This window comes from Silene latifolia, chromosome 9 (assembly GCF_048544455.1).
Source record: "Silene latifolia isolate original U9 population chromosome 9, ASM4854445v1, whole genome shotgun sequence".
In the NCBI taxonomy this organism is placed as follows: Eukaryota; Viridiplantae; Streptophyta; class Magnoliopsida; order Caryophyllales; family Caryophyllaceae; genus Silene; species Silene latifolia.
Window position 1 is genome coordinate 209521491 of NC_133534.1, and position 27622 is coordinate 209549112.

Sequence of the window (27622 nt, forward strand, 5' to 3'; positions counted from 1 at the left end):
AAGTGGATTACCCCTCCCCCGTTTACTTTGACGAGTTCCTATGTTCAGTCTCGGCATCTGTTTCAGCATATAACTTAAACAACTTGCATAAACACATAAAGCATGTACTTCATGTAATTTGGACTTTATATACTCAGTTAGGCACTCAAATTCACCAACAAATTCGACATGTGAAGCACATAATTCATGCCATCAACTTTGAATATTCATCTAGGTACACACATTCACCAACAGTCTCCCAAATTTGATATATATAAACTCAGTTTACAGCTACTCATAAGCCACAGTGGTGAACGATTTATCATGGTGAATACACATGCTCAACAAATTCGAATATCCTAGCATGATTCTAAAGGTTGTTCCAAACACACTTCTAATCACATGTGAGGCATTCTTACTAGTTCATGGAAAAGAATAACTTAGAACATATCATCATCACCCTTCAATATTATGAACAACAACTTAACTAAATTTTTCAGACGGTCTTTACAGGTGTAACAATTTTGGCATATTTATCATCAATTATCGTCTCTATTATCATATTGAAGTTCAATCTTCACTTAAACAGTCATATACCACACCAAATTCCAATTATAGATCACGAATTTCCACTTGAGGCACTTTTAAGACGGAGTTTTAAGGCAGCTTTCTAAGGTAAAAATCATCAAAATCCATCCTTCAACATGATATAAACAATACATATGACTCAATTCTACCATCTAACCATTGTAAAACAACCAAAAATCAATTTCAATTTTGGAAACCCTAGAAATTTCGGGTTCAATTTTTGCAATTTCTAGTCTAATTCACAGCAATTAGTCATCAACAAACATGGAATGAAGGCATGTGAATCATATTGCAACTATTAAACGCAACAATTTATCCATGTGAATCGAAAATTTCAGATTGTTTCACCACTCTAACACCTTCAAATCAATAAACCATGTAAATTAGGAAGAAAAGCATACCTTGATTGAGTAGCAAAGTAAGGAAATGAAATTAAGCAAAGAAATAAACCTCTAAGAATCACCACTAACCCAAGAGTATGAGAGATTTTGAGGATTTTGAGAGGAGCAAGCTTTAGGGCTCGAAATATAGAGGAAGGATGAGAAGGAATAGAAAGAATTGGGGTTTTAAGAAACCCGTAGGATTCTCTGTACAGTAACCTACTCGATCGAGTGTCTAGGGTACTCGATCGAGTACCACCCTACTCGATCGAGTAGGAGCTATTTCGTCGAGTAACTGTAGGAAATCTTTCCACATCCCGACGTCATAGCTTCCTAACTAGATCGAGTGAGGTCTACTCGGTCTAGTAAACTCTCGCACTCGGTCAAGTATAGCTAAGTATTCGGTCGGAAGTACAAAGTAAATCAAAGATACCTGCAAAACAACACCGCGTGTCGATTCCAAACTAAGTTCGGAATTCGGCACTAATTATCACACTCGACCACGTATTGCAATCGTTACTCACGCATAACGTATCGTCTCAACTAATAAGGTGTATGTCACATTACGCTACACAATTACCCAACTCGGTTTACTTGCTACCGAGTCACTCATCAGCTTAGTCACGTCATCCTATCATACTCAAGACTTGTCTTAACATATCGCTACCAAACTCGCTTTCACAATAACATGAAACATATAATTAGCATTAACTCATTCTTTCTTATAACATATAATTGTATATCCTCATAACAAATTACTCTATCATGTTCTACATTCAATCATAAGCAACTCATCTTACACAAATCAATTATTACGCAGCGGAAAAATTTCAACCTATAAACAAGGTATGAACGCATCATTATATGCTATGTTTCAAATTATAACTCAACAATTCTATAACTATCATCATCGTACTCACGGCAGGGTTTATAAACTCGTACTTGACTACCGTCACCATCAACTTACAGCAAACACCAACACGTTCATCCTTCTATTATAGCACACCACTCTCATTCCCACGCATTTCTATCGAATAGACTTTTGTCACGTATCTCAAAATCATTACACAAGCTCACTAATCATGCCAACACTTCACTAAGCACGACCCACATACAACTATCGTATCTTTATTAACTCTAACCAAGACTCAACTACAAGTAATTCCGACACAATTAGCATACACGTCACACATATACACACGGACTCCACATCCCCGCACCTTGTGACTGGCTTAAGCATCATGGGGCCAAGATTTTGAAATGAGGGCGCCTACTCACCCAAAACCTAGCATCAGCTGGGGCTCCCATTCCACATACACCAGGTTCATTTTATTAGACTCACTACGTTCATTATTTTTATTTGTTATAGGTTCCAAAATCGTCGCTCTGATACCACTTTGTAACACCCCCATATTCAGAGGAGCCTTAACTAGGTCTTCCTTAGCATATACGGGCGTTACCATCTCGGTTGCCCGAGGATAGTAATTATCAAATGTCGATAAGAGAACAATTAAGTTATATTACAAGTGATTTAAACCAACAATGATATAAAAGATACAACTCAAAGACTATTCGCTATGACCATCATATCTCGTGAAGACTCATCCCTGCCCGGACTTCAGCTATCAACAACATCAACACCTGCTAAGACCGACTGCTCACCATAAGGGATCACGGCAGACACATAACAAACAAACAACCACACAAGGTCAGTACTGAGATAAGATACAACAATCGCAACTATAATTAACAACACAATACACGCTGTCATCCTCATACACAATCACGATAATCCAACCAACCTCCGTCACTGACTGTCCACTGGACCAGCCCTGCCAGTGGGGAACCGCAGCCGTTCCCACCAAATCCCCGCTCCTCATAATGAGCGATAACCCTGTCCATTAATGTGCACATCCTCTCCCGTGGCGGGTTCCACGGAGGGCGAAACTAGGGCGTGGAGCCACTCCCGCAAGTGACTCCACTCAGCCGAGAACGCGTCTCGAGAACCAGAGACAACAACCACAATCACCATCACAACCGTCACAATACAACTACGATACTAAGCAATTACAATACAATCACAACGACCGACATACTAGACCATCTACAGAAACTGAGTAGGCGAACCTACCTTTAAGCAACTGCAACCAATACATGCCGACAAACAACATATCCAGCGACCAAGCAAAGCCTATAACCACAATACAATTATCTATTACTAACAAGCAAACCCTAACTGTAAAGAACAAGGACACGGATGATGATTATGACATACCTATAGGGAGAAACTCAGCAAAAGACCGCTACCCGACTCAAGTGGCGCTCTCCTAAGGCACAAGGAACTTCAAAAGGCTTCCATGGAGGTTTTGAGGTGAAGGGAAGGGAAAGAGGCGGCTGAAGGATAGGAGGAAAGTGGCGGAAGTGATATGCGGATTTAACAAAACGCGATATAAAACCCTCGCTGAAAACTCGGTACTCGATCGAGTACCCAACATACTCGATCGAGTGGCCCCCTACTCGATCGAGTAACCTAGCTACTCGATCGAGTAGCCTCTACTCTATTGTGTACCACTCATAACACGCAACCCAATATGGTTTTGACACGCAATTCTAAGACTACTCCCGCTCCCAAGGTCAGTCAACGCTGGTCAAAGAGTCTCTAAAAGGGCGGCTATTACAAATATTGGTAAGATAAGTTAGCTTTTATATATTATATCTTCCAATACAATTTTTGACAGCTATATGACAAGTGAATAGAAGCTAATTACTTTTTCAATCCCGGCAAATAAAATTATGTCAAAGTCCCTACGCCAAGGAAACATTGGTTCCCCGAATTCTACGCCAGAATTGATGTCTCATAATTATATACATATTTATGCCTCCCCTTAGTTACTTTTGATACGGTTTTCGTGCTAGTTTATATTAATTACATGCCTTTTACGCTAGAATGTCGATACTTCCGCTATTTGGTGTTTAATGCAGGAATGATGCATTTATGGAGCAAAGGAATGAAATGAGCACCGGGGAGTGGGCATGAAGGAATACACGGAGCATGGCACGGGAATTTAGAAGAATAAAGGAAGAGACGTGAAGAAGACAACACGAAGAAAAGAGCTGAAACGGGAGAATACTCGATCAAGCAGGCACGAACTTGATCAACTGGGAATGTACTCGACCGAGTGAACCTAGGCTCGATCGAGTACACATCGAGCTGAGGGTTTCGCGCAATTTCCTTAAGTCGGTTACACTTTATTATAAATATCCAATTCGTACCCTATGTTATTTTTACGCTTTATTTACTTCTAAAACCCTAGAAAAACTCTTAGTTTAGTTTATTGCTATTACTTTCAGATCTACAACTCGTTCTACCTTTATTTGCTACAGTATTTAATCTTTTTTCATTAATTATTCAAATTAGTTAGGGTTATTTGAAGGGAATAATTCCAGCTATGCATGATCTGCTGAAAATAATCCAAACTAATCAATAACCCAAAATAATCCAAAGAATACCATCATTTAACTTTAATTACTATCCTCCTCTTATTTACCTATTGTCACCGGTAAATCTATTTGTCTAACAGGTCACCTTTTCCTATGTTCTTGTAAACTTGTTCTCTTTCATTTGTTCTTATAATCTTCCTCCATTTCTAGTCCTCCACCTTCTCTCATCCAAGATCCACCATTTCTCCTTCTCTTTTACCAGTCAATCACTCTCACTGCCACAACCACCCCCTCTCCCCAGATGGTTGTGCAATCGTTCGTCGCCGACAACCTACCCTTCGATGACATTAAGCCAAACTTTCCCACACTTGCCCCTTCTTTTAATCTCTTCCCTTTCTAATCCACCACATAATTTCCTACAATCAACCAAATTTCGCATCTCTAAATACTAATCTACACAAATCATACCTACAAACGAATGAAAAAAAAAAAATAGTGAACATTAGTGAGTGAAGTGGTAACATTAGGAAGAGGGCTAAACTTGCCATTAATGGTGCGTTGAAACCCTAGGAGAGAGATAAAGTGATAATTTGGGTGAAGTAAATAGGCGTCGCTATAATTGTGAGATGGAGAACTAGGGGTTTGAGGTTTGTATTCATAGGTGTGATGCAGCGTCGTGGTGGTTGGGTGGCCTTGGGCGCAAAATATAGCGGTGATGCGATTGTTAAGGATGGATGTTGCTAACTTGCTGCATATGTATGGTGAAGCGGTGGTCGTCACCGGTGTTTGATGATGGAAAATAACAAGGACATTGTGAATAAGGGATTGGATAAGGGAGATCTACGGCCACCGATGACTATGTTGATGACGTGCTGGTCACCGGTGGTTAGGTTTGGTGGTCTGCTCTAGTGGGTGAATCGTGAATGGTGAATGATGTCGGGTAGGATGAAATGTCAATTTTGACGGTCTTATTTCAGAAGTAAGGTTTAGTTTAAGATGAGAGTGTATAAAGTCGGGTTTATTTTGAGATTAAATTTAGTTGGGCTTATTTTAAGAAGATGGGTAATAGTTTGGATTATTCTCATCAAATAACCCAATTAGTTATTCAATTGTTATTGTTATTGTTGCATGTCTTTAATTATGTCTTCAATTATCATTGTTGTTGTTAATCTTAATAGCATGAGTAGCTAATTTATTCATCTAGGGTGAAAGGGGATCTAGGTTCTTAGAAAGGGATTATATTAATGAATCTATAAAATACTATTAAAAGGCATCCTAAAAATTGTCAACTAGACAAAGCCACATAGGATGTGGAAAAGCCACATAGTCATTCACATTGCCACCTTGATTAAGATTGACACACGTCTACCCAACCATACTCCATACAGACATATATACCATTTAATTTTATTGCACATATCATTTTTAGATTGGTTAATATTAATTAATTTTAATTTATATTGCTTACTTGATTAATGACAATTGACAACATAACATTAACTTATAAAATTAACATTTTAATTGAATGTTTTGTAATAAAACATGTTAATGAATCTAATTAAAGTTTTTCATAGTTTTTTTTTTAATTTATTTTCATATGATGAAATATTGGTTGAAAATGTTGTATATTTTAATTTATTTTTGGGTAAAAAGTTAAACTTAACTTTCCTGAAATCGTACCACTTAAAATTTACACCTACATCTATTTATTTAAGATCGTTATACAAACCCTTTTAATTAAAAATAAAATAATTGTGAAGTTTAATAATATTCTTAAAAGTAAAGGTATGACATTTTATTTCAACCACTATTTAAGATCAATAATAATAATAGTAATTTTCATTAACATTTTTTCCTATTTGTTTTACCTTTTGAGCTCCTCACTAATGAATTATCTTATTTAATAATACTCGTAACTCAAAAATAAATGAAAAGGCAAATTAAAAGATGAGAATCAATAGTTTATAATGGCTATTAAACCCATAATAGTTTCCATTCACTAATCCTCCATTTAATAACTATTACTCATGAACATCCAAATTACAAACAATATTTCATGGTTGAATTAAAAAATTCCAAAAAAAAAAAAAAAAAGATGTAACACCAAAATTCACATCAAAATTTCTTAATTTACAATTAAAATTCCCATTTTACAACAACAAAAATGTTAGTGAATTGATTAACATTTTTCATAGTAATATAGCTCATAAAAATTATACATTTATTTATTTATTTATTTAAAATTACACAAACTTGAAAATAAAAACAAATGAGTAGCTTAATAATATTCTTAAACGTAAAATTATGGCATTTTATATTCAACCATAAGTTCAACCCACGATAATTTTCATATAAGTCCAATGATTTTCTTAAAGGCATCGTCGAATTTTCTCACAAGTCTCTTCTAATTCCCTATCCTAGCATAACCGTTATTCCATTTAACTCTCAGACTAATTTTTCAATAATTCCTATCACCATAAAGATTATATAAAGCAACCCATTATATACAACCCTTTGAATGCTTTTGTTTTTTCCTAATTAATATTTATGTCATTTAAAGTTTGTGAACACTAATTTTAGTGTACATCATTTAACTTCCAAATTAGCATTATTTAGCATGTCCTATTTAAGATCGTCTCATTTGTTTTCCTCCAGAACAATCATTTGGAGGTGGTAAAAATTTGCAGTATTTTCTTTAACTTGAATTTGGAATGACGAATTACTAATTTGTGTATTGTTTTTTTGTTGTACTTTTGTTTTATAGGCGGTACGAAAGGAAGACCTTGTGGTGAAATCGTATGGTTAACGGCTAACTCTTGATGTCATGCACACTCCACAGGTAAATTCACTTTTTATACAACTAACAACTTCAATATTTCAATTTGGTTTTAAAGTTTTCTAATTCGTACATAATCAAATTCTAAAATTTATGAATTTTTATTAGATGATGATCAAAATTAAAGAATAGGAATATGTATCAATGATGAAATAAATTTCGATTTCATTTGATATTCACAAAAAAAAAAATCAACTATCTAAATTGTTAATTTTCCTAGAGATAACCCGTGATTTTCACGGGTAACAAAACTAGTTGATAGTTAAAATAGCTTCTTTGTTGTTGTTCAGTTATTGTCTTGAATCTAGTTAGTTAATTACTCGCCAGGGTTAATTGACTAGTTTAGCAAATCGAGACTTTCACCGACCGGGTTAGAATCAATATAGACCGCGATAACTGAATAGACTGATTTAATGATAGCGACTGCATGTTAAATTAGATCTAAAGGGAATATTGAATCGACCGATCATATAACCTTAAACAATATAAATTGCTCTATCAATGAATTGAGTTACACCCCGAATAACTACCTAGTGAACCTAATCCCTAGACCTTTTAATATTACTGAACTCGTCTTTATTTACTTTTATTGCAATTGGTTGTTAGTAATCAACAAACAAATCCTTCAAGAAATTGGTTACCTTTAAGACAAATTTAAATATAAACAAACTAGATTAATTAACTCGCCTCCCTCTGGATTCGACCCTTTCTTGCCACTAGCTACCAGTTAGTAGTAATTTAGGATTTATTTTGATAGGCCAACGACTGAAAATAACCTTATCAAGAACCCAAAGAAAATAAGCAATTCGACTGCCAATATTAAATTGCATATGATAAGGTATTACAACCAATAGAGCTACTGTGACTTGTCCTAACTAAAATAAGAGTTAGGAGGCGTTTGGTTGAGGGTCTATAAGAAAGGGAAAGGGAAACAAAATTATTGATTCTCTTTGTTGGTGTTTGTTTGACACAAACAAAGAGAATGCAATTCCCTTCCTTACATCTCAATCCATCTAATTCTTTACCCCCACCCCCTAAGGTATGAGATTTCATTACCCTTGTTACCCTTCAACCACCTTATTTACCTACCACCACACTTACGACTCTCATCACACCCGTCACCAATAAGACGCCATCACCACCACCACCACCAAAACCACCACCACAGCCACCCGACATAAACCACCATCAAAAACCACCATGACGCCACCACCACCATCACAACCACCACCACGATGCCACCGCCGCCGCCACCACCACCACCACAACTACCCTACCTAAACCACCATCAAACACTACCGTCACAACCACCCAGATAAACCACCACCGCAACACCACCTCCATAACCACCATGACGCCACCATCACCACCACCACCACCACCACAGCCACCCCACTATCATCACCACCACGCCATCGTCACCACCAGCACCAACACCACCCCACCGAAACCGCCACCTGTACACCAAAACAAACATCAAACATCAAACCACCACACTTTATTTTCTTGACTTAACCAAACAACTAGTTAAGTTTTAGGTAATCCTTTACATTTCCCTCTCTTACCCTTTCTAATTTCCTTTCCCTTTCCTCTCTCTAACCAAACGCCCCCTTAGTTCACAACCCCAGCGTTTTAATACCTCGAAAACCCGACCTTTTGTTACCTTTTTACCAAACCCTCCCTACCTTTACTAAACATCTCCCACCAAAAGTAGAAGTTTTTTATCCAATATTAATCATGAATGATCTTTCCCTGCCACCAAAAGTTAATTTGGGGAAATGAAGATATTTCAAGGTTGATATATGATCCAAAATATCGTTTTGATTTTGTAATAAATTGGCTCTAGGCGGGAGTTTTGGAGCAAATGATAAGTAAAAGGTGAAATTTGTTGGGGGAGGGGCGCATGAGTTTTTAAACGAGGTATAAAAAAGAAGGGGGCTAAGAATTAACTCTTAAAATAAATAATTCAAGAAACCCAATGTTTGACCAGAAACACTCACTAGCCAATGTAACAGTGTTAAGGTAATTTAAGCCCCTTATGCCAGATAAACAAGATCAATAAATTATGAAATTCAGCTTTCAAAATAAAAGTAGTTCATGTCGACTGAACGATACACTACGTTAAGATGAATTCGGAAAGGAACTTACCTCATTGCGTGCCTCAATGCCCTCTGGATTATCACCTCTGAAAAAGTCAGCCCACTGCAATAGAAGGAACAAGATTCATCAAACATAAACAAGGACTATTCAGGCAAAAAAATACCTGATGAAAAATTCAATACACATTACTGATGAGGAAAGGTAACAAAAAGAAGACAAATTTTGCTTTCTGCTCATACAAGTACATTTTGTAAACTATCTTCTTATATAACACTTGAGTTATGTAATCATAACCAACTTGAATCAACAATTAACAAGCCAAGTATTACCTGATTAGTTCCTAGCTTCAGGCGTCGATACTGTGAGAGAAAGCAAGTCATGAGCATCTTGATTTAGACGGTGAAAAGAAAGAAAGAGGGTTGGCACTAGGGACTATTAGTAAAGACCGTTACTCACCTTTCCTACATTAAAGTGTTTGGTGTCATGGCCCAACCATCGAAGGTATCTCGTCAGTTTAGCAGCAGTGAACGTCTTACCCCGAGCAGGCAAACCAACCTTTAATATAAGATGGGGGAGCAATAAATTGAGAGAGAGGAGTAACAGCACAAAAAATTAGGACACTAAAGTTTGATTCATAAAATACCAGAACAATGGCCAAATGCCTATCCTCCTTTGGTCCAAGCATGTGGTCAGCTACAGCTGCTGCTGTAACCGCTCCAGCCGCTTCTGGCATTGCATTCTAGAATTTTAACAGATGAGCATATAATAGAAATCAAAATCGAGGAAAACTAAAAGAACCTTTTTAAGTCGAGCTCAGGAAAAAAGGGATGGCAGGCTTTAAAGACCTTATTTTCTGAGCCAAGCTTCGTGTCAGTAGCAAATGCACCCAAACTAGCTGATTTGACTAGCCTTGGAGAACCAACACCTCTGTCGACAAATAGTTCCTTATGAGATCCTTGCCTCTGTAAAGATGGAACCGCTGCACCTGATGTAGTTTCCATCACAGGAGAAGATGCATACACTTTAGCAGGACCTGGAATCGCTACTTCCATTTCCTGCATAAAGACCATAGTAGTATAGTATATTATCTCTCTTTCCTTTCTCTGGCCACGAGAGACAGTTGTAGAAATAAGGGAATAAAAACGTCTTCACAAAAAAAAATTATAATCAGATTGAGTGCCAGCAATTACGAACAAAAGTTCGCTAAATGACTAACATACAGAAGAGCATGCTAATTAGGGTGTGATTGGGTTGCACAATAGCAAGGTTTGGAATCAGGAATTATACCATGTTGGAATAGAACTTAACTGAATTCCCTAATATCAGGTGTTGAATGCAATGAATATAAAGTATAAACCCCATACCTATTGTTTGATTTAACATTATGGAATTAGGAATGAGGAACCAAGTATTAAAATTTGATTATTTTGTTTACTAGAACAAAATTTATTTTATAATATTGAAGTATCAAAAATGGGGCTGAGGTCATGTGTTTTCAGGTTTATTACTGACCATCAAGATGCTTTTTTATATATGGTTTATTAGACGTCTTTCTTATCCGGCATAATTAATGGTCTATGATCTGGGCAATCAAATTCTACAACGGAGGCAACTTTATGCTGGTCCTATGTCAAAGTTGTGCTTGTTGATGATTTGCCAAATCGAGAAACCTCAGGAAGTTCTGATAGTTGAAGACGATAACGGGAACATAGTCTGTGAAACCATGAAAGATAATTATATTCTTGTTCAATATAAGGTAAGTTACATAACTGCGCGTATTCATGGAATATTTTTTTTTAAACAAACAAGGTCTCATATATAATCAGATAAAGCTTTTTGTTAGGCCTGTAAACAATTCTTGCAGTATTTAAGTGCGGGTATGCTATGTCCTCTAAAGTGACTATAGAGAGACCTTTTGTAATAGGTTTTGGATAAAGCATGAGTTGTTACCGGTTTTCGCTGTGTTGCAGCGAAGATAATGGGGCTGTTTTTATTTGTTTCCGGGGTTTGTTCATAGCTTAGTGTTTTTTTTTTTTTTTTTTTTTTCGACAAATGTAAATCATATATTAAAGGAAAAGAAAGGAAAAACAGAAGGGTCCAGAACAAAACAAGTAAAACAGGAAACTAACCAGTAGCTAAACTAACCGACCAGTTACGTCGTGAACGAAGGAAGGTGCGAATTCCACGCAGGGAATTACGCACATCAATTGGGACTGGCTTTTGAGAAGCCAGAACTGAACATAATTTTTGTGATGAAACGATAAAAGCAGTATCAGCGAAAGAAGACGCTTGACTTGTCATAAACTGGTGCAAAGCGTGAGAGGTCGCCGCGAACAAAGAGGAAGCACGCAAGTGGAAGATCTTAGGCAAGCAAGAGCCAGATACAACTGAAGCCACATATCCATCCTGAACAGGACTCCTGCAAATGGAGATCTCATAAGAGACCGTAGCAGTCGAAGTCAGTGGATACATACCTGCCAAGTTAGAAATTCGCCGTGAATGAAATTCTTCATGGCAGAGAGAAGATAAACTTAAGTGGGACCGGTGCAAGGTCTCTGCTAGACGAAGTATGCGTACAGGCGTAAGTGTAGCATTCTCAAAAACAATGGAGTTGCGAGTGAGCCAAATGGATCGCAAGACACAAAAGAAGTACAGTAAACCATCAAAACCTTTTGATGAAGAGCGGTAAAGATACAACAGATGATCAGCAAGCCATTTAATAAAAGAGACATTTGAGTTAGCCATAGATCGAATCCCAAGCAACGGAGCCCTCCAGACGTGCTGAATTACATCACATGAACGGAACAAATGCTCAGGTGTCTCCGTACCCGATCGACATAACGGGCAGGAAGTATCAAGGCTAAAACCTCTATGGGCTAGAACAGTCTTTGTTGGGATGATGTGATGGGCAAGGCGCCAAATGAAAAGGGGGAATTTGTTTGAGAACGGGACTAGCCAAATCAATTTCCATGGGAAGACACATAACTGTGGTGGTTGTGGTGAAAGTTTAAGTAAAAGATACTTGTAGCCCGATTGTATATTATAGGCGCCATCCTCCGTGTATTTCCAATACAGATAGTCATCAATTTCAAGAAGGGGTGGTTCCATAGCCAAAATGGCCTTAGCAGTTGAAGTGTCAAAGATACGAAAGATAAGAGGTGTTTTCCATGAGCCATTCTCGTTAATCAAATCTGAAATTGCAAGAGAGTGACAACTCTGATCTTGTCGAACACCTGGTTTCTTTCCTTGTACCCAATGACTAGTGAGAGGATTAATTAAATTGCCATTACCAGCTTTCTATGCCATAGCTTCAGAGCAAGTTGCAGCAACTTTACAAAGTCCTTGCCAGACAAAAGATGGCTGTGAGATCTTGGACTTCTGAGATAGAATAGGGAGATCTTTTCGATATCTGGGTGCGAGATATTTAGCAAGAATACCAGTAGGTCTATGATGGATGCGCCAAAAATTCTTCAAGAGATAAGCCTGACTTAGAACGGTCACTGATTTGATACCAAGACCGCCCATATCCTTTGGAGTATGTAAGTGTGGCTGAGAGAGCCAGTGAATTGATCGTTGAGAAGAGTTCTTACTCCACCAGAAGGCCGCAATTAAGGAGTCAAGCTTTTTAGAGACTGAAAGTGGTAGAGGAACAGCAGCAAGAATATGGACCAACGAACCAATCAAGATAGAGTTAATGATAACCAACTTGCTAGGCTGAGATAAATGAAGAGATGCCCATGACGAAATACGTGTAGTAATCTTGTCCAGGAGATCATGAAAAGCATTCTTCTTACATTTAGGAAGGTCCACCGGAACACCCAAGTAAGTACCAAAGGAATCAGCATCGTTTATACGCAAAATAGATGTCATGTGGGATTTGAAATCAGCTGGCGAATTTGGACTAAATTTAATAAAAGACTTTTGAAGATTAATCATCTGACCCGAGGCAGCTTCAAAAGCATGGAAAATATCCCGAATACACTCAAAGGAAGCAGGCGTCGCCTTACAGCAAATAAAAGCATCATCAGCATAAAACAAATGTGATAAAGGCGGAGCATACTGAGAAATCTTGAGGCCAACTAGTTGATGTCTGGACTCAGCTGCCTGAAGTTGACGAGAGAGAATTTCCATACACATGATAAATAAATAAGGTGATAGAGGATCTCCTTGTCGTAACCCACAAGAAGGATGAAAAGAAGCGGAAGGTTCGCCATTAATCATGATACTATATGTCACAGTGGAGATGCACTCCCAAATGAGATTACGCCAAGAAATTGGAAAACCAAAAAGATCCAAGGCTGACATGAGAAAATTCCAGGATACACAATCAAAGGCTTTATGCATGTCTAGCTTGATGACAGAGTAACAGTTTGTTCCTTTCTTAGTATTGTTAATATAGTGCATTATCTAATGAGCAATAAGGCAGCCATCAGACATGAGACGATCAGGAACAAACGCTTGCTGGGATTCAGAAATAAGAGAAGGAATTACCAACTTAAGACGATTAGCCATACACTTTGAAGCCAAACGGTATATGACATTGCATAGGCTAATCGGTCTAAATTGCGAGACACACTCCGGTTTATCAGTTTTCGGTATTAGAACAATGATGGTATTGTTCCATTCCTTTAGCATGACACCTGAATTAAGAAACCGAAGAATTGTCGAGGTCACTAATTGGCCTATCTGTGGCCAAAAAGCGTGGAAAAAAAGAGGTGTAATGCCATTAGGACCCGGGGATTTTGATGCATCCATACCACGAAGAGCAGTCATAACATCAGTTTCCCTGAAAGGCTCTTGCAATAAAGAGCATTCAAAGGATCCTAGCCTGGGAAAAGTTAAACCATCAAAACAAGATTGCAAAGATTCGACATGAGAAGCAGGAGCCAAAGCGGTATTAGAGGTGAGCAAAAGCTTGAAGTAAGTAACAATCTCCGCAGTAATATCAGTGGGGGACTCCAACCATACGTTATCAGTAGTTCGAAGGGCAATGATACGATGTTTGGTTGATCTCTGTTTCACTCGATTATAAAGGAAGCGTGTAGGAAACCCATCCAAAATCTCACTTTTGACCTTTGAGCGTTGAACCCAGTATTATCTTTGATCTCGAAGCAATTGTAAGCGAGAGGATCGAAGGTGCAGAAAATCTGATGCGGAAATTTCGTCAACTATATGAGTAGCAGATAAATCCAAATCAGCTTCTATTTCCGACCAATTGACCCCTTGAGAGATGCGATGATTGATAACCCATTGCAGGATTGCACGCCAAGCTGTGGCAAGTTTACGGGACACCACAAACATCGCAGACCCAAAGAAAGGAGTTTCCCAAACTTTTAAAACTAGTTCACGGACTTCAGGATAGGATAAGCACCAGTTGTCAATACGATACGGTCGTTTATGTGGTTTAGAATCCGGGTTTAAAGAAAAAAGTATTGGTGCATGATCCGAGACAAGAATAGGAAGATGCAAAATTGAAGCAGACGGAAAAAGAGTAAACCAATCCTGAGTAGCATAAGCACGGTCAAGACGTTCCATTATAAAATTACCATCAAACTGACTATTCATCCAAGTGAACCGGGGTCCAAAAAAAGGAACATCCATAAGACTATTCTGAATTTTCCAAGCCGTAAAATCACCCTGACCCCTAATGAAATCCGAACCTCCAAACTTATCAGCAAACAATTCAATTTGATTAAAGTCACCTATGAGGAGCAAAGGAGAAAAGTTCACAACCTGGGAAGAGATACGATCCCATAAAGATTGACGATATTCAAACCAAGCTTCACCATATATAAATATTACATATATTACATTATTTGTACAAGGTGTCATAGGGATTACTAATTTACATAATATAAAGTGAGGTTCTATATATAAAGTAGTTATTTGTAGAGAGTTATCCCATCGCAAAAGGAGGCCGCCACTACGTCCAACTGAATCAACACCGCAATAATTAGGCAGGCCCAGATGAGAAGTCTTATATGAAGCCAAGTCAAAAGAAATCATGGTTTCTTGAAGAAACAAAATGGACGGATGATATTGGGGGACGCTTCAATGTAGAAAAGGAATTGTAGGATCATCCGTCGATCCTAGCCCCCTACAATTCCAACAAAAGATCTTCATTGGTAAACGGGTGGCGAATTACGGTCCAATACGCTTAGTTGAAGGCTGGATAAAGCATGGGTTGCTTGTCTCGGGTTGTTTATGGATTGTCCTCTCCAATTATTTGGTTACTAGTTCGAGTCGGTCTCTGGTAATGCTACGTGAGGTGGGTTGGGGAGTAAAGATGAGTACTGGGAAGATATAAGGACCAATTAATGGTGTCATTAGGATTTATTAAGCGGTAATCAAAGCTAAGAGATGATTGGTGTAAAGGTATATGTTAGGGTCTGAGGGGTGAGGTGGGTTGGGGAGTAAAGATGAGTACTGGGAAGATATAAGGACCAATTAATGGTGTCATTAGGATTTATTAAGCAGTAATCAAAGCTAAGAAAGGATTGGGGTAAAGGTATATGTTAGGGTCTGAGGGGTGATGCAGGATCATTCGAGGATAATGAAAATGAGGTTCTAATTGGTTGTGACATATACAAGATCGCCAGGCTTTGAAATTGGTTCACACGAAGTGAGCATGGTGACTTGGGAAGGTACGGAAGCTGGTCCGTCCTAGGCGTGTCCAAGGCATGTCCTCCCTTATTTTCAACCCTAGGGTCAAATTCCCATTGACGTCCCAATAATAGATGACAAGCACTCATTGGAATCACATCACACCATACTTCGTCGTCATATGGTCCTAAGTGAAATGAAATTAAAGCTTGCTTTCTAACTTAGATACTATTGTTCCCATCCACCAATGTAGCTTGTATGGTTAAAGATGATTCCTATTCCCTAACCACAATATCAGTACATGAACCACTATCTATGATTAGATTGCAATGTTTATCTTGTACCTTGCAACGTGCATGGAAGATTTGTGAAGGCAAGTGTAAGAGTTGATAAACCGAGGCTATGTGCAACATACCTTAGTCCTTGGGTCATGACAGCTTTATTGGTGCCTAAGAAATGAGGCACCAATAATACTGTAACACCCCCATATTCAGAGGAGCCTAAACTAGGCCTTCCTTAGTATATAAGGGCATTACCATCTCGGTTGCCCGAGGACAGTAATAATCAAATGTCGATAAAAGAACTATTATGTTATATTACGAGTGAATTAAAACCAACAACGATATAAAAGATACAACTCAAAGACTACTCTCTAAAGCTATTGAATCTTGTGAAGACTCATCCCTGCCCGAACTCCAGCCATCAACAACATCAACACCTGATAAGACCGACTGCTCACCATAAGGGATCACGGCAGACACACAACAAATAAAACAACCGCACAAGGTCAGTACTGAGATAAGATACGACCAAAATCAACCACAACTATCAACACAATACGACGCTATCAATCTCACACACAATCACAATAATCTAACCAACCTCTGTCACTGACTGTCCACTGGACCAGCCCTACCAGTGGGGGACCGCAGCCGTACCCACCAAATCCCCACTCATTATACCGAGCGATAACCCTGTCCATTAATGTGCACATCCCCTTCCGTGGCGGGTTCCACGAAGGGCGAATCTAGGGCGTGAAGCCACTCCCGCAAGTGACTCCACTCAGCCGAGGACGCGCCTCGCGAACCAGAGACAAACAATACACAGACAGCTGAAACGCAACAACCAACAAACTGTATGTAATAACCAACTACAGCATACACGCTGCCATACCACGCAGCCAAAACACAACAACCCTGATACGACAATCGACACACTAGACTATCTACAGAAACTGAGTAGGCGAACCTACCTTTAAGCAACTGCAACCAATCCATGCCAACATATGACATATCCAGCAATCAAGCAAAGTCTATAAGCACAACACAATCATCTATTACTATCAAGCAAACCCTAATTGCAAAGATGAGGACACGGATGATGATTATGACATACCTATAAGGAGAAACCCGGCAAAAGACCGCTACCCGACTCAAGTGACACTCTCCTAAGGCACAAGGATCTTCAAAAGGCTTCCATGGAGGTTTTGTGGTGAAGGGAAGGGAAAGAGGCGACCAAAGAATAGGAGGAATGAGGCGGAAATGATTTGCGGATTTAACAAAACGCGATTAAAAACCCTCGCTGAAAACTCGATACTCGATCGAGTACCCAACATACTCGATCGAGTGGCCCCCTACTCGATCGAGTAACCTAGCTACTCGATCGAGTAGACTCTACTCTACCGAGTACCACTCATAACACGTAACCCAAGATAGTTTTGGCACGCACTTCTAACACTATTCCCGCTCCCAGGGTCAGTCAACGCTGGTAAAAAGGTCTCTAAAAGGGCGGGTATTACAGTCTTCCCCCCTTAAAAAGAACTTCGTCCCTGAAGTTCAACTCACCTAACTCAACGCACAAGACACGGAAAAACACGCCATCACCATTCTTCCTACTCAAGTCATTACTCCTCGGAAATACCATCTCCCATGTCATCATCATCACCGTCTAACGCTCTATTCAAACCGACTCTTACAACTATCATGCAAACATTATCATCATCAACTGTGACTCTATATGTATACATCAACTCCTACAAACTATCATATATAAAACATCAACCTCGCAATGCGAACCAGCACAAACAACGATCACCCATCATATGATAACAACTATCAACCCGAAACATATCTCATATCAACTTCATGCTGCACAACTAACACTACCGTGTTACACACTAATTCATTCTATTACGACACCTTGCACCACAACTAGCTCTTTATGACCGTCCATAAAACATACTATCACATTCACTTCAATGAACTAAAGTAACCACTTACACTTCATATAAGCAATGTGATCAAAGTACTAGAAAATTTTGCAATTAAACAACAAAACATTATAAACAAACAACAACATAATTTTAGAATCAGCCTTTTTATTTTGCGACATTACTCTTCCCCTCTAAAAAGGAACTTCGTCCCCGAAGTTCACCACCAAAATTAGCACACATATTATCCATTACTTGCTTCATAACATAAATTAGAACCATATTATTTATTATGGACATTACTCGCTAAGCATATACTCGTTAATTTATAAATCATACACAAACCACCTGAATAACTAGCCGCCGTCCATAAAGCATGTTAATATCGTGTGCACAAACGTATGAAAAGATGTAACTTCGATGGATAGATAGTAATATGGCATATGTAATATTAAAACAACAAGAAACCGTCACCACTTCACTACTTATGACAAAGATGCATATAAAACCCAAGCGCAACGTCTAACATATGAAATTAACGGTTCAAAGGCGTTACTACGCACTAATAACCACATTAAACCTCAAACGTGCAATTATAAAACAATTGCACACTTTTAATTTTCGAAAACCTCCTGTAACAGTGCTACTCGATCGAGTATGTAAGGGTACTCGATCGAGTGACATGCTACTCGATCGAGTAGCCCGAGATCAGAATGCATCAAATCTGTCATACCTGTAGCTACTCGATCGAGTATGGGGGTACTCTGTCGAGTACCTACAAGTCAAATGCCTTATAAAACCTGTCATAAACCAACATATATATACATAGCCGTCCCATAACTTGAGTCGAGATGATTTCCCGACCCCAAAACTAATCCTGCAACAATGTTAACTAACAAATCCGGCCTTATGGCCAACAATACATATCCATAACCAAAGTTTCGACGAAAATAACTACTAAAATCTAACGACACTACCAACATCTACTACCAACGACCATAAATAAGATAAAACAAGGAGCATCACTCCTGCTGCTGCTGCTGCTCAACCATTACCTCATCATCACCATCACCACCACCTCCAGACGTACCCGCTCCTGATGAACCAATACCCACATCACCTCCTGCTCCGGCTCCCGGACTCTCGTACCATGGGGTCAAGCCACCGTAGGCAAAGGACTGAGGTGTCCCCCACGTCGACTGATCCACCCCGTAGGAGTGGAAAACCCCACTATAATCCCCAACTCCACTCCACCAAACCGGATGCGGTCCCTCGGTCCCTATCCCCTGAGTGTACGCCATCTCGTGCATGTTCCTGAGTGTCAAAGTAGATGACACTCTCTCCGCCAAGTAGCTAGATCGCGTCTCCGGGGTGTCAAGGTAAGGGTAGCACGGAAAAGGACGCTGCTGCTGCTGAGGTGCTACCGGCTGTGGCCTAGTCTCCGAGGTCCTCTCCCTCACTCGACGGGGTCCTCTCCCCAACCTGGGTCTCTCCACCACAACCGCCGCGTTCTCGCCCTTCGTCGGCTCTGGCATCACCTCGAGAATCGTGTCGTCGATGAGGTAGGTCTGCAGCTGGCGTGGTCTATCAACATCCTCCTCCTTCTCTTCATCATCAGAGTCCACAGCCACAACCGCCGGCTCCAAAGGCTCCGTCAGTGGGAGGTGCTCAGGATATGGAATCTTCATCCAACTCATGCCTCACACCCTCCAGGCTAGGCTACCGTCAGCCAAAGTTCTCAACCACTTTAGGTCGAGATAGTAGTCACAGTCCATGGTAGGCACTGGGGTAGCCAAAGGTACGTAGTCCGAAAAGAAGCCTCAAAGGAGGTTAGCTTTTCAGCTAACCGAGTGGCGATAGCGCCACAGCTCAAGTACCGCGAAGAAGTAGTAGTCATCAAGGCAAGGGCAGCACAGACGATGGAAGGAGCATTAAAGACCACTTTCCTGGCCCGCTCCGGGTTGAGGTAAGACATCAGAAGCAACACCTCATGATTATTCGCCATCGATATCCTTTCGTCATAAAGGAGGTTAGAAAGAGAACGGAGAAAGACCCTCAAGGTAACATGCTGAACATCATTAATCAACATGTTGCTTGAGGTGGAGCCAAGCTTCCGGTCAAGCAAGGCATTAGGCGGTAGACACCGCACTCAGCAGGAATATCAGTGATAGAATCCTTGGGAGGCTTGGCCAACCCAAGGTGAGACGCAAACAGATCCATAGTCAACAGGAAACTGGTGTTCATCAACCGAAACTCAACGGTCTGGGCAGCTGGGTCATAACTAAAGGAGCTCATAAACTCCAAGGTAAGAAAAGGATAAGAGTGTTTCCTCAGCCTATACAAACCCGTAAAGCCCAAAGTCTCGAATATGTGACGGACATCCGTCTCTATTCCCAACTCCTCCAAAAGTGTAGTGTCTATACACCTCGTTGGTCTCATCTTGCGTTTTTGCAAATCTACAAAACGCTCTCTCTGTTTGAAATCTACAAACACAACAGAAGGGTACTCCGGAACTGCAGGTACCACGGGTCCACTCCCTTCCCCCATCTCAGGTTGGGTAACCCTCCCCCGTTTACTCTGACGGGTCCCTACATTCGGTCTCGACATCTGTTCCAGCATATGACTTAAGCAACTTACATAAACATGTAAAGCATCTACTTCACGCAATTTGGACCTTACATACTCAGCTAAGTACACAAATTCATCAACAAGTTCGACATGTGGAGCACATAATTCATGCCATTAACTTTGAACACTCAGCTAGGTACACACATTCACCAACAGTTTCCCAAATTTGACACATAACTTCAGTTTAGAGCAACTCATAGACAATAGTTGTGAAAAATTTATCATGGAAAACATACATACCCAACCAATTCCAATATCCTAGCATGATTCTAAGGTTACTCTATACACCCATGTAATAACATGTGAAGCATTCATACTAGCTCATGGAAAAGTAATTTAGGACATATCATCATCACCTTCAATATCAGAAACAAATGACTCAATTAAACTTGTCAGACGGTCTCTACAGCTGTAATTATTTTGACATATTCTTCATCATTTAACATCACTACTATCATATTGAAGTTCAACCTTTACCTAAGCAGTCATATACAACACCAAATTTCAAATATAGCAACCGAATTTCCACTTGGGCACTTTTAAGACGGAGTTTTAAGGCAACTTTTTAAGGTGATAATCATCAAAATTCATTCTTCAACATGATATAAACAATGTATAGTACTTAATTCCATCATCTAATCAATGTAAAACAATCAAAAATCAATTTCAAATTTGTAAACCCTAGAAATGTCGGCTTCAATATTGGCAATTTCTAGCCTATTTTACAGCAATTAATCACCAACATTCATACAAGGGAAGCATGTGAATCATATTACAACAATTAAAAGCAATAATCTATCCATATGAATCGAAAACTTCAGACTGTATCACTATTCTAACACATTCAAATCAATAAATCATGTAAATTAGGAAGAAAAGCATACCTTGATTAAGTAGTAAAGTAAAGAAACGAAATCAAGCAAAGAAAACAACCCCAAGAATCACCACCAACACAGGATGAGGAAGTATTTTGAGAGGAAACAAGGCTTAGGGTTCGAAATTATAGAAGAAGAATTAGAAGAAATAGGAAGAATAGGGGTTTTAAGAAACCCGTAAGATTCACTGTACAGTAACCTACTCGATCGAGTGTCTAGGGTACTCGATCGAGTAACACCCTACTCGATCGAGTAGGCGCTATTTCGTCGAGTATCTGTAGAAATTTTTCCACATCCCGACGTCATAACTTTCTAACTAGATCGAGTAAGGCCTACTCGGTCTAGTAAGCACTCGCACTCGGTCAAGTATAGTTAAGTACTCGGTCAGAATTACGAAGTAATGTTGGGAAATGTGTCCTCAACAATAGTGCGATCAAATGATTTAAATATCATAATTAAATCTCAAATTAAGAATACGTGAGGGATGATTCTTTATACAGTCGACTGACCGTCATTAATCGGTAATGATTGGCTAACTAGAGTTTGACATTACTGTCGTGTGACGGTGGTGGTCAGTTGATCCCTTTAGGTCACACCTATAGGATGAAGCCCAAATAGATATTAATTAATTGTATGCGATACAGATTAATTAATTCCTTAATCATGGGAGTGCAATTTTGCGTCTTATTTTAATGTGATTAAATAAAGATTAAATTTAGTAATTAAGCGTTAAATTACTAAATTAGTTGAGGTATTAACATAAGTTTTGAGGTAGAGGTAATTAGTTATTTAAAGTTACAAGAAGTTGTAATTTTAACTAACTAGTAATTATGGGACCCATTATATGATGATATAATGGTAGTATACTACTCAAAAAGTGGAATGTATATTATATTATTAATTGTAATATTTAAGTATTAAATGATTACATTAATAATTAAATATGTAAGATTGTTAAACATAAGACTTATAAGCATTTGTGGGACAAATGACAAAAGGCAAAAATGGTCCATAAAAGGACCAATATTTCGGCCAAAATAAGATGAGCAAAGATGCTCTTTTGTCTTATGTTAATGTTGGTTATTGTGTGAAAGAGACATTACATACTAGCCTTTACATACTACATCTTACACAATCTACCTATAATGAACAAAACAAGAAAAGACAAAAGAAAAAGATTCTTCCTTTGCTCTTATGCCAACCGGTTTTGGCACTACAAATGAGCACTTTGGTTGCTCATTTTAGACTACTTGTTTTGCTAGTTTTTACTTGCTTCTCTCTAAAAATTCCTCACATGCAAAATTCATTCAAGCTCTCAATAAATACTAATACACCAAAATTTATTACTAAAAGTAGTAATATAAGAATATTAGTATTATTAAGGTAATATTTCTACTATATATCTAGTTAATATTAGTAGAGATTTTTGGGATTCATCTTGGGTGCAATTTATTGGAGTGGCTTCTAAACTTGGAGTCTTAGGAGGATCATCCATCATTATAAGCTCAAGAACAAGTGAAGGAAGGTGACCTTACTTGTGCCCAAATTTTCGAACCAACCAACAATGTAAGGAACATTGTTTTTCTTATAAATCTTTCATTTTGTTATGCATGCACTAGATCTAAAGAACAAATAATTAATAAGTTAATTAGTTCACTATTAGAGAAGTCTAATAATAGGTATATGAACCTAACAAGTGGTATCAGAGCATAGGATGTTGCATGCATAATCGGTTATTGTTTTTCCGAGTTAAAAGGTTAACATATAAAACTTAAAAATTTGTGATTTATAAGTATAAGCCACGAAATCACCATGCATGTTATATATTCTGGTCCTAAAATGTTTTTAGGTCATTTTTATGATTCATGGAAATTTATTGCTCATTTTAAGGATTTTTGGTCATTTTATTACATTTTTATGACTAAAATGGGAATTAAAATGCTAAAAATAGTTAAATTTCGTTTCTGACCTTGAAAAATTTATATGACCTCACATGCATATTTTACAAGTTGTGTGTAAAAGGACGAGTTAATTTGATTAATTTTGCATGATTTATGATTTTTATGATATAAAAATGGATTAAAAGAGGTAAAATGGTTAAAAATAGTAAAATTTCGAATTAAGCCATGATCTTTTAATATGTTGTCACATGAAAGATTTAAAAAGAGTATGTAAATTTCTAGATTTAAATATCTTATTTAGCATGATTTATGGATTTTTGAGTAAAAATGGAATAAATAGTGACTATTTTAGCAAAAATTAGCTAAAACGTATTGCATGGCTTGAGAAAATTATTTTAAGTTGCATTAATATCCCACTAATCAGATCTAAAGTTGTAAAAATTATTGGAGTAATTTTCGGATACTTTATGTATTTTATGAGATAAAACCGATAAAATGCAACTATATTTTCTCAAAATTAATTCGAAAATTTTAACCATGTTTTTTGACATTATGAGGGTCATGGAATTATTCCAGAATGTTCAAAAATTTAAAATTCAAATTTTGAAACTTTTATGATTTAATTTGGATTTAATTCATATAAATAATGATTTTAAGGTCAAAAATGAGCATAAAATTAAATCAAGTTGAATTATTGTCAAAAATTTAGTGTTGACTGATTTTTGAGTCCTAAAATGTGTTAGGATAATTAACTTGAGCTTAGATGTGATTTAAGTGTTAATTAGTGATTTTAAAAGGTTATTATCACGCATTTCCATGAAACCGGGTTATATGTACGACATAAGTTAAATAGGGCGATTTGGCACATGATTTTGCATGATAGGTACATATTATAATGCTGCATATTTCAATTGTTGAATGTCTTTATTTATATATAATTTTGAATTATGTAATTTTATCTTAGTATGGCCTTAGTTTTAATCAATATTACCCGTAATGAAAGGGAATATTGATTCGGTTGTAATTTAATGTGATCTCGTATCACTTTTATTTTTATTTTTATTTTTCATTAGTTTTTCATTTTTACAAATGTATAATAGGAATAGCTTTGTATTTTTATTATTATTTGTAATTATGGAGCATCTTCAAAGACGGTGCCATTCGGAAGGGTGATCCGACAAAGACGGTGTCTTGGGAGGCGTACCATTTGAAGAATCAAGGGACCAAAGGAGTTGGTTTCCGAATATGTAATAGATTATTTGATTTTCTATCTTTAGGAAGGCCATACTAGGAATTTTATTTATTGCTTTGCATTTCTTTTAATATGTTGCATGCATAGCCAAATCGCCATAACAACACATGCATATCATATCGAATTATCGACCGTGTCAATTATAATTATCGTAGTTCACCAATTTAGTTCACTTAAAACGTGATAGATAATAAATTGACAAGACCTCTCACATATAATAATTGAGAAATAGCCTTACCAAAAAGTAGAAACCCATGAAGTACCAATTTCACAAGGGAGTTAATCCGGCTTCACCGTAATACAAACCTTGTTACGTTGGCGAAGTGGGGTAGTAAAATGTTATTACATCGAAATTTGGATTGAGCTCAACGGAAGTATTGTTGACCGTAGTCGCATGTGTTCCGGGCTAAAGATGAGAATTAGAGTAATTTTTATCGACCGAGAGTTCTAAAAGTAGAATCGATTAAAAGGTTAATCTACCGAGTTATATTAATAAGGGATGAATCGGCTCACCGTGCCCAAGTTAATATGAATTTGGATCTCGGAATCATTTATGTAGTTGGGTGGAGGTCACTATATAAATGCAATACTTGTAGTTAAATTAACGAGTATTATTAAAATGATAGATGATAATTAAATTCCTTCATTTCCTATTTTGTAGTCAAAATTTGTTTTAATCAACTGCAATGGCAACTCCAAACGCGTCCGCATCCACTAGTTCCACCCCGCTTTCCAATGTGTCATGGCTCCGATCCTTCATGGATCGATGTAAGTTAGAAAAGAATGGGTCCAATTTCGCCGATTGGATGCACAACTTCGCTTGGCCGCGCAAGGTGACGACAAGCTTCGTTACCTTACCGAGGCATCTCCCACCGAACCACCTAATACTATGTCCACCGCTAGGCAAGCCTATGAGGATTACCAAAAGGAGTCGGCCGCAATGAAAAATGTATTGATCTTTGCTATGGAGGCCGAACTCCAACGAAGTGCTATAAAGATTAGCACCGCTCATGAGATCTACATGAAGCTTGTGAACATGTTTTCACGAGCTCCTAGGGTCATTCAATATGAGGCGGCTTCCGCATTCTTTGATCTTAACATCAAAGAGGGCCAAAAGGTGAGCCCACATGTGCTCAAGTTGATGGAGCATGTTGAGACCTTGAAAATGCATAAGGTGGAAATTCCCGATGAACTTGTAATTGATCGAATTCTCCATTCCCTCAATAAAATCAAAGCATATGTTCAATTCCGGGTGAATTTTAATATGCAAGATAAGAAGGTTTCCCTTGATGAGTTGCACAAAATGCTTGTGCAAGCCGAAAGGGATATGGGGCTAAGTGTTAGCACCACCAAAGATGTGCTCAATGTTAATCAAAAGAGCAAGGGAACTTTCAAGAAAAGTAGGAAAAAGGGAAAGAAGCGAACTCCCAACAGGAACATAGCTAAGACTTATGAAGCAAGCTCCTCCAAGCCCAAGTACAGTGCCCCCTCCGGGGACAAGTGCCACTATTGTTGTGGAGTTGGGCATTTGGAAGAGAAACTGTTCCAAGTATCTTGGCGACATCAAAGCTGGAAAGGTTACTCCAGTAGGTATATAAATATCCCTATCTTTTATGTTTCAATCTCAATTAGTATGTGATACAAGTTGTGATAATTACCCTTTTTATTGTAAATAGGGCCCTCTCCTAGCAAGGACAAAGGCAAGGAGAAGCAAGTCTAGAGGATCACGAGGGAAGCTAGAGTAGCCGACCATGGTGATGAATCAATGGAAGCTTGGCTTTTAATTTGCTTTGTCTTTAATTTTATGATGAATTTCATGTTTTAGAACTATTTTGATTTCCTCGTGTGACTTGGAAATTGGTTTGTATCCTTTAAACACGGGCTGTATTTTGGATATCGGTGATTTGGTTTTCAACCCAAATCACTTGTTTTATTATGTTGTTTGTTCTAAAATCATCATCATTAATTACTTGCGTAGAGAAACATTAGATAAACAACTTAAATTGATCAAGTAGACGATTATGATGATGGGATCATTATATGTCCATAAGCTATGAATCTGATTCTCCTTATGTCTTTGTTACTTAAAGTAACAACTTATTTATATAAGATCAATTCTAAAGTTGTAATGAGTTTTTGAATTCATCAAGTAGGGAATTCACAATACCAAATGGACATATTATTCTAATTGGATGGTCAACCGTGAGATACCTAGAATAGAGAGTCTATTAAACCAGATTACATGGATCGATGTCATATTATCAAGTCGCCATGTTAGGATGGCCTTTTGAAAGTTAATATATAGTCTTTGAAAACTCCTAAATACTCCGTTAAATATATGTTTGTGACTCACAAAGCTATCTCTCAAGAAATTAGGTGTATTTCTGAGAGATAGAGTGGGAGTAGATTGAATCGTCACAAACATCTCTTCTAGTTGAAATGTTACTTTGTGAAAGTAATAGTATTATAGAGTGGGAGTTGGTATTGAACTATAGTCTATGAAGATAGATTGAGAGCATAGTTCAGTGGGAGTTTATCGCACATGTCTTTATTGTTTAAAAATATTACTTTGTGAAAGTGATAATATTATGACCATGTTACATTCGAGCCGAAGCATTACAATCCGAGAATTGTTACTCGAAAGTAAATTTACTTAAAGGAAAGTGTATCCTTAAATTGAATAGAGCTTTTGAGTACTTAAATGCATAAGATTTACATGAAGATGTTGATCAAGGTAAATTGTGTTAGGAATTGCCGCATTTCATTTTGATGAAGAATGGCAAATATAATTCGCTTTTCTAAAATGGGAATTTAGAGAAGGAAATGTTTA

The 27622-nt window shown here is 38.0% G+C and overlaps 1 long non-coding RNA gene and 1 pseudogene across 1 annotated transcript; both read right to left on the reverse strand.

The window, feature by feature from the left end:
- The window catches only part of LOC141600402 (6-phosphofructo-2-kinase/fructose-2,6-bisphosphatase-like), a 101844-nt pseudogene that overhangs the window by 47418 nt on the left and 26804 nt on the right, over nt 1-27622 (reverse strand).
- LOC141600404 (uncharacterized) lies at nt 16449-18659 on the reverse strand. The gene is made up of 2 exons (XR_012524313.1): nt 17180-18659; nt 16449-16658 (listed from the first exon to the last, which is right to left on the reverse strand). It is a non-coding gene; the product is annotated as an uncharacterized LOC141600404 (long non-coding RNA).